This window comes from Limulus polyphemus, unplaced genomic scaffold (assembly GCF_000517525.1).
Source record: "Limulus polyphemus unplaced genomic scaffold, Limulus_polyphemus-2.1.2 Scaffold7403, whole genome shotgun sequence".
NCBI lineage: Eukaryota > Metazoa > Arthropoda > Merostomata > Xiphosura > Limulidae > Limulus > Limulus polyphemus.
The window spans coordinates 3,832-12,416 of NW_013673013.1; the positions used below are offsets into that span (position 1 = coordinate 3,832).

The following is an 8,585-nucleotide window of genomic DNA, read 5'->3' on the forward strand; positions in this document are numbered from 1 at the left end:
ACATTATACATTTATATATATTTATTATATGAACCTTCCAGTCATGCCTGGCTAACAATGACACAGTGCACGTGTACTCATGTTACCGTATCCAATTATATAAAAGTGACCTGTCTTGGCTGTGTTTTAGTAGATCAATATTTTGTAAAATACAGTCACATTTCAATTATTCTACATTATATATGGATAGATGATTATTGCTATTTAGAAACAAGTTCTTAAATTTACTTTTCTTAAAACATAGAACAGTAAATAAAGAAGTAAAGCAAACAATTATATCTTCTAGCAACGACCTTTGTACTCGTTTGCTGCTTGACGTAGGTTGCTAAGCCTTATAAAATTTCCCATGTGGAGGATGTGAAATGAAATAATTTTTTCAAGTTTTATATCTACATTTGAAATAACCAAAAAAATCAAAAATTACTATATCCATACCACAGGATTCCACTATAATTTATCAAACTTAACAACTAAGCTGTATTTGGGTCTAAACAAATATGAAATTTCTAGCAGACTAAAGACTCACCTTACCAGCTTGAAGATTTGTATCGAAAGAACGAGGTGATGTCATATACTTGAAAATGGCTGGGAAAGCCACTATGGGGACATTCTGAGCTTTTGATTGCTTATTCACATATCATAGACAGAAGTATGTATATATATAAGAGAGCATTTCCAAAAATGGAAAAAGGTGAGTGGGGCCACTATACGATATCTCAGCAATTAGAAAAGAAAGGAGGTTCTTATTTTATATTCTAGCTTGAAAATATCAGTAATATCATTTGTGTTTTGGTGTTATAATTTTTAGTCATTCTAGAATGAAAAAGGGCATAATTTATATTTATTTCCTAATTTTTTATGGTGGTTACACGATCGGTCAAATCGACCAAACCCGTACAGAGATTCTTTAGTGAAAAATATATTTTCTTTCTTAAGAAACATTTGATAACAATCTGGACATTATAAAGATTTCTCATGTGAAAGTTGAAAATTTTCTGATGCATAAAAGTATTTTTAATCTTAAAATGAAAATTACTTTGCATGTTGGATAGGCAACATGCAAAAAGGCATGAGAAAAACACTGCTTAACAAACCATAAGACTTAATAAAAAAATCAGATATTCTGTGTATGAAAGCCTTGTAATGTTTGCTGATAATCTGCCAAATTTCGTGAATGTACGCTCACTAATTTAAAAGTTATAGCATGAAAACTTTAACAAGTACAAAATGGTTACGAGGTCTGTCCTGGGGACCCAGCCCATGCTGAAAGAGTTAATGTAGGTTTAACGAGTCACCAAATAAATACACATACCTGGGTTTGTTGTGGTAGTTACTGGTCGCTGTGAGAGAAGCACAACACCGTCTTTTTGCTGAGCAGGTGGTTTCTGGGATGGAGAAGCTGATGGTGTCAAGACTTGGGAATGTTTCTGACCTGTGACAGGTATCTTACTGGAACTATGTTTTATACTGGCAGTTGTTGAGGTTGAAAGCTTCTGATTCATGCCACTGCTAGCAGCTGGAAGCCCTGGTGGTTTCGAAGAATAAAACATGGATTGTGTCTGGCTGGTGGGGGTCTCTGTGTGGGGAGTTTGGAGATTGTTCTCCAAGTTCCTCTGCTGGAGTTCACAATCTGCTTTCTGTTTCACTAAAACAACAAATAATTCACTCGGTCTACAAACGTCACCTTGAAATATATAATTCACTCAGTCTACAAGCATCATCATGAAACAACAAATAACTCATACGGTCTACAAGCGTCATCACGAAACAACAAATAACTCACTCAGTCTACAAGTGTCATCATGAAACAACAAATAACTCACTAGGTCTACAAGCGTCATCATCTTGTAGACCTAGTGAGTTATTTGTTGTTTCCGTCATCATGAAATAACAAATAACTCACTCGGTCTACAAGCATCATCATGAAACAACAAATAATTAACTCAGTCTATAAACAGAGGGGTGTGGGTGTTTCAATGGTATAAATACAGACTATTTGGCTATATGACATCTATATTGGTTGTGGATGCCTCATTAGTATACATACAGACTATTTGATCAGATGGTAGTTGAGCAACAGGTCATGGGTATATCATTGGTGTACATGTTGACTGACTAGATGGCATCTAAATAGAGGGTGTGGGAGTTTCAATGGTATAAATACAGACTATTTGGCTATATGACATCTATATTGGTTGTGGATGCCTCATTAGTATACATACAGACTATTTGATCAGATGGTATTTGAGCAACAGGTCATGGGTATATCATTGGTGTACATGTTGACTGACTAGATGGCATCTAAACAGAGGGTGTGGGAGTTTCAATGGTATAAATACAGACTATCTGATTACATTGTAGTTGAGCAACAGGTCATGGGTGTACATACTGACTGACAAGATGGCATCTAAACAGAGGGTGTGGGAGTTTCAATGGTATATACATATTGGCTATTTTTAGATCAATAATGTATTCTTATCTTTAAGTTGGTAACATAAATTTAGATTTTTGTTCCCTCTTTCTATAAAAATACATTTGAATAATATTTACACTATACTGTTGTATTGTTCTGAATACCCTCCAATTCTATACTGCTGTTCTCTAAGTAGTATGTGAATCACTTCTGACCAAAGACAGACTTTACATCTTTCAAAAGTAATTCCTGACTATTCACAATAACTTTAAAACCCTATCAAAAACAACTACTGACTATTTACAGTAACTTTAAACCCCTCTCTGAAGCAACTACTGACTATTTACAGTAACTTTAAACCACTCTCTGAAGTAACTACTGACTATTTACAGTAACTTTAAACCACTTTCTGAAGCAACTACTGACTATTTACAATAACTTTAAACTCCTCTCTGAAGCAACTACTGACTATTTACAATAACTTTAAACTCCTCTCTGAAGTAACTACTGACTATTTACAGTAACTTTAAACCCCTCTCTGAAGCAACTACTGACTATTTACAATAACTTTAAACTCCTCTCTGAAGTAACTACTGACTATTTACAGTAACTTTAAACCCCTCTCAGAAGTACCTACTGACTATTTACAGTAACTTTTAACCCCTCTCAGAAACAACTACTGATTATTAACAGTAACCTTTAACCTCTCTCAGAAGTACCTATACTCTTCAAAACTATATACTGGCTATAGAAGGTAATTTTATCCCCCTCACAAATTACTGAACTAACTTAACACCCCTTCAGACTTATGTAAAATCTACAATAACAGCCTTAACATTGAGAAACAGGCAAAACTTTAAGACCACTCTGCCTTAGGTTATAGCTTAAATAACTAACACTTTGCTTGTCTCTCCTGTACTGCAGCTTTGACCTCCTCTGCAAAGCTGGGTGTACAAGTAGTGGGCTCTGTAACTTGTAAGTTGTCAGTGGAGACTCTTTCAAGGACTTCCTCTTGCAGTCCATTCTGGTGGATCATATTCAGCTGGTCCACTGATCCACACTGATCATCAGTTGATTTGCTGTAGGATTCAGAGAAACTAAACTTTACTAAAAGCTACAGTTACATCAGATAATTTCATATCTATATAAAGTATCATCTTACAAATCCATTATTTTTATCAGCTTAAAATATTCAATGAAACATAATGAAAGTACCACTTAGAACCACTTAGAAGTAAAATATTCAAAGAAACATAATGAAAGTACCACTTAGAAGTAAAATATTCAATGAAACATAATGAAAGTACCACTTAGAAGTAAAATATTCAAAGAAACATAATGAAAGTACCACTTAGAAGTAAAATATTCAAAGAAACATAATAAAACTGCCACTTAATACCGTCACTGTTTTACTTGTTTGTCTCTCTTCACATTTTCTTATATTTAATGCATTCGCTGCCACCAGTAGTTTTAATAATTCCTACTCTAGTGCCAACCACACTTTTCTTTTTTTTACTTAATCCAGGTGTCTATGTTTAATTAGCTTAATGAAACCACTTGTAATATGTGATCCACCTGTGTGTCACGCGGCCCATAACCAAAAGTCAATTGTGACCCACCGGTGGGGCACATGACAGCGAATGTGCTAACAACATTTAGATGGTATTCGTTACAATCCAAATTTTAATTCCTTACCCAGAAGCTGACATTAGTTATCAGTGAAAGTTAGTATCAGTTATGTATTGAAAATATATATTTGGTATAATCATGATGAAAATTATGTATCTTTTTTTCTTAATTGTACAATGTGTTTATAAAAACATTTCATTTTAAACTGAATGATTTTGAAACAGTAAGCAGGGTTATCAATGTATTTATATAGTTTCTTCTTGTTCTTTGGAGACTGATTAAAGTTTACTACAAAAGGGATTGAAAAATATTTTAGATATTTTCGTGTCTAGTGGTGAACATATTTGAATAGCTAGGAAAGGTTTTGGTTTTGTTTTTCAGCTTTCATCTCACTCTGCAGAAAGTTCTGGTAGTGATCAGGAGAATTTGAGGTGAGAAACATCCATCTTGAATTTATATTTTCTGTAAAAGACTAAATATTTGTTCTTGTTGAATATTTTACTTCAAAGTGGTACTTTCATTATGTTTCTTTGAATATTTTACTTCTAAGTGGTATTAAGTGGTACTTTCATTATTTCTTTGAATATTTTACTTCTAAGCTTGTTCCTCACATTTTCTTCAATGTCTTACTGTTTGTACCTCACATTTTCTTCACTGCTTTACTGTTTGTCTCTTTTCACATTGTTGTCACTGTTTTACTGTTTGTTCCTCATTTTCATCACTGTTTTACTGTTTGTTCCTCATTTTTGTCACTGTTTTACTTGTTTGTTCCTCACTTTCGATATCAAAGAGACACGGTTGGGAGATGTAAGAGAAGGAATCTTGTTCAGACTTAATAATATCAAAGAGACACAGTTAGTAGATGTAAGAGAAGGAATCTTGTTCAGACTTAATCATATCAAAGAGATACAGTTAGTAGATGTAAGAGAAGGAATCTTGTTCTGTAGTGGTTAGAAGACTGGAAGTTGATACATCAGACAGTGAGCTGTCTGATCAAGAGCTAAGCAAGTGTGGAATCAGTCCTGATGAGGAGAACAGTAATAATTCAAAGGTGTCTACTATAGAGAGGAAGATTTGTCCAGAAGAGGCCTTCAAAGCTATGCCACAAACTGAACTTTTGGACAGTAGTCTAGCAAAAGCTAAAGCTGAATTAGCAAGTAAAGGTAGTCTTGCTAATAGACAACCTCCATCTTTGAAGAAGCACTCCAGCACCGGTAGCTTAGATGGATGGGTTAGTATCACGGCCTTCCTATTAATTATGTGCAATCAAATGTGTTACATTTAATAAAAAAAAATTAATTTTAATGTCTTTATTTGTTTAATTTACTTTGTGTTCCAAGAACTCCTTTCTCTCCACATCTTCCTCACTGACTTATTGCTTGTTCCTCACATTTTCTTCACTGTTCCTCACGTTTTCTTCACTGTTTTACTGTTTGTTCCTCACATTTTCTTCAATATCTTACTGTTTGTTCCTCACATTTTCTTCACTGTCTTACTGTTTGTTCCTCACATTTTCTTCAGTATACTGTTTGTTCCTCACGTTTTCTTCACTGTTTTACTGTTTGATCCTCACATTTTCTTCACTGTTTTACTGTTTGTTCTTCACATTTTCTTCACTGTTTTACTATTTGTTCCTCAGATTTTCTTCAGTTTACTGTTTGTTCCTCACAATTTCTTCACTGTTTTACTGTTTGTTCCTCACATTTTCTTCAGTTTACTGTTTGTTCCTCACAATTTCTTCATTGTCTTACTGTTTGTTCCTCACATTTTCTTCACTGTTTTACTATTTGTTCCTCACATTTTTTTCACTGTTTTACTGTTTGTTCCTCACAATTTCTTCATTGTCTTACTGTTTGTTCCTCACATTTTCTTCACTGTTTTACTATTTGTTCCTCACATTTTTTTCACTGTTTTACTGTTTGTTCCTCACATTTTCTTCACTGTTTTACTATTTGTTCCTCACATTTTCTTCAATGTCTTACTGTTTGTTCCTCACGTTTTCTTCACTGTCTTACTGTTTGTTCCTCACATCTTCTTCAGTTTACTGTTTGTTCCTCACATTTTCATTATTGTTTTACTGCTTGTTCCTCACATTTTCTTCAATGTCTTACTAAGGAATCTTGTTCAGACTTAATTTATTACATCTTCTGTGTCTCTTCGATATTATTAAGCCTGAACAAGATTCCTTCTCTTACATCTACTAACTGTGTCTCTTCGATATTATTAAGCCTGAACAAGATTCCTTCTCTTACATCTACTAACTGCGTCTCTTGGATATTATTAAGTCTGAACAAGATTCCTTCTCTTACATCTACCAACCGTGTCTCTTAGATAATATTAAGTCTGAACAAGATTCCTTCTCTTACATCTACTAAATGTGTCTCTTGGATATTATTAAGTCTGAATAAGATTCCTTCTCTTACATCTACTAACTGTGTCTCTCGGATATTATTAAGTCTGAACAAGATTCCTTTTATTATAGCTATTAACTGTGTCTCTTCGATATTATTGATTCTGAACAAGATTCCTTCTGTTACATCTACTAACTGTGTCAATTCGATATTATTAAGTCTGAGAACTCAGAATATTTGGAGTTAAAAGTCTCAAAGTCTGAGCTAATACTCTACTTGACAAAAGGTCAGTCAAAATCAGTTTTAAATCCTTTTCTACATGTGTAACTATAGACTTTTATTTCATGCATAACTAATTTAATAACATAAAACTTATTACCAAAAACTGTCTGTATACTATATCAAAAGCTCATACAGGTACAAGTACAGATCTAACTCATCAATAGACAAACATAAAATAGAACAAATCGAAACTTCACAACTGTACCAAATAAAAATACTGACAACACTTACATAGATATTACACATGAATCATATGTGCTCTTAATGACACTAGGATTCAAGTTGTTACAGTTCTCACATGACCCAAGCTATAAATGTCAACTTACTGAAACTTTTCTAAAATTAATAAAGTACCAAACCTTCTTCAATATCAAGTATAGCTGGAGAGCCCTTCTGCTGAAGGAAAGCAACATCTTTGAACTGACTATTATTACAAGCTATATAACCTTACTAGGAATAACACAGTACAGTAATCCTTTGACTACTAATAGGGGTACACTATGTACCCATAAGTTTTGTTTAGGTCACATTTACTATTAACATACATATATTTTGGTCCAGTGCCTTATAATAATTAATTAAAAATGAATAATTAGGTTATTTCTCACAGATATACAGTTTAAACTAATAAAGGAAGGCATATATTGATAATGTTGAGTAAATATATCTGTTTGATATTTTGGTAATAGGAGAGTTCAGCAAAAGTTAGGTTTAACATTTACCCTGATTTAAACTCCTTGTTAAATCAAAATACAACTATGAACATTTGCTACTAATTAAAGATTCAAGGAGAAAAAAAAAGACCCAAGAGATGTCTTGACAATAACGATAATCCTAAACTTACCTTTTCTGTTTTCTGTTATTAGGTGGAACTTTTTCTTTAGATGAGGTGTAGACAACTTGATTGTATTATCGTACGGAAGACCAACAGACAGACCTGCTACTCTTTGAGTCTCAAGAAGGTTTTGTTCAAGGAGTATCACCTTAAAATATATTATGAATTTATTAGAAAAATCCAGAATTACCAAGTAATGCTATAAATGAGGTCAAAGGTTGCCCTCTTGCACATTTTAGGCCACAGCAGATGAATTCTTTATCAGATGCAAAGATACCCCTTTCTATGTGCAGCATTAGAATTAATTTTTGTTTAGCATCAAATTTCCATCTTTTGTTGCACATGTTTTTGTTCAGTTATTCAAGGTATTCATGTAGTAAACTTAAGATGCTGCCTATTTCAATTTATTTGTCCAATTTCTCAGCTATTCAGTATCAATGTCAGGGAGCCTACGAGTTTCTCTATTAAATTTCATCAAAACTGGTTAAGCCAGTTCTTCACAACTTGTGATACGAGACAGACAGATGGACAACTGTTATGTATGTATATAACAAAGCAATAGAACATTAAGATTTTTCTGTTTCTATCTCCTTCAAAGGTCACACTTCAGGATGTTATTTTACAGAGAATCGTCAACTGGTTTTGTGACTTCAAAGGTCATACTTTAGGATGTTATTTTACAGAGAATCGTCAACTGGTTTTGTGACTTCAAAGGTCACACTTCAGGATGTTATTTTACAGAGAATCGTCAACTGGTTTTGTGACTTCAAAGGTCACACTTTAGGATGTTATTTTACAGACAATGGTCAACTGGTTTTGTGACTTCAAAGGTCACACTTCAGGATGTTATTTTACAGAAAATGGTCAACTGGTTTTGTGACTTCAAAGGTCACACTTTAGGATGTTATTTTACAGAGAATCGTCAACTGGTTTTGTGACTTCAAAGGTCACACTTCAGGATGTTATTTTACAGGGAATCGTCAACTGGTTTTGTGACTTCAAAGATCACACTTCAGGATGTTATTTTACAGGGAATCGTCAACTGGTTTTGTGACTTCAAAGGTCACACTTTAGG

The 8,585-nt window shown here is 33.6% G+C and overlaps 1 pseudogene; it reads right to left on the reverse strand.

The window, feature by feature from the left end:
• The window catches only part of LOC106474584, a 40,882-nt pseudogene that overhangs the window by 3,145 nt on the left and 29,152 nt on the right, over positions 1–8,585 (reverse strand).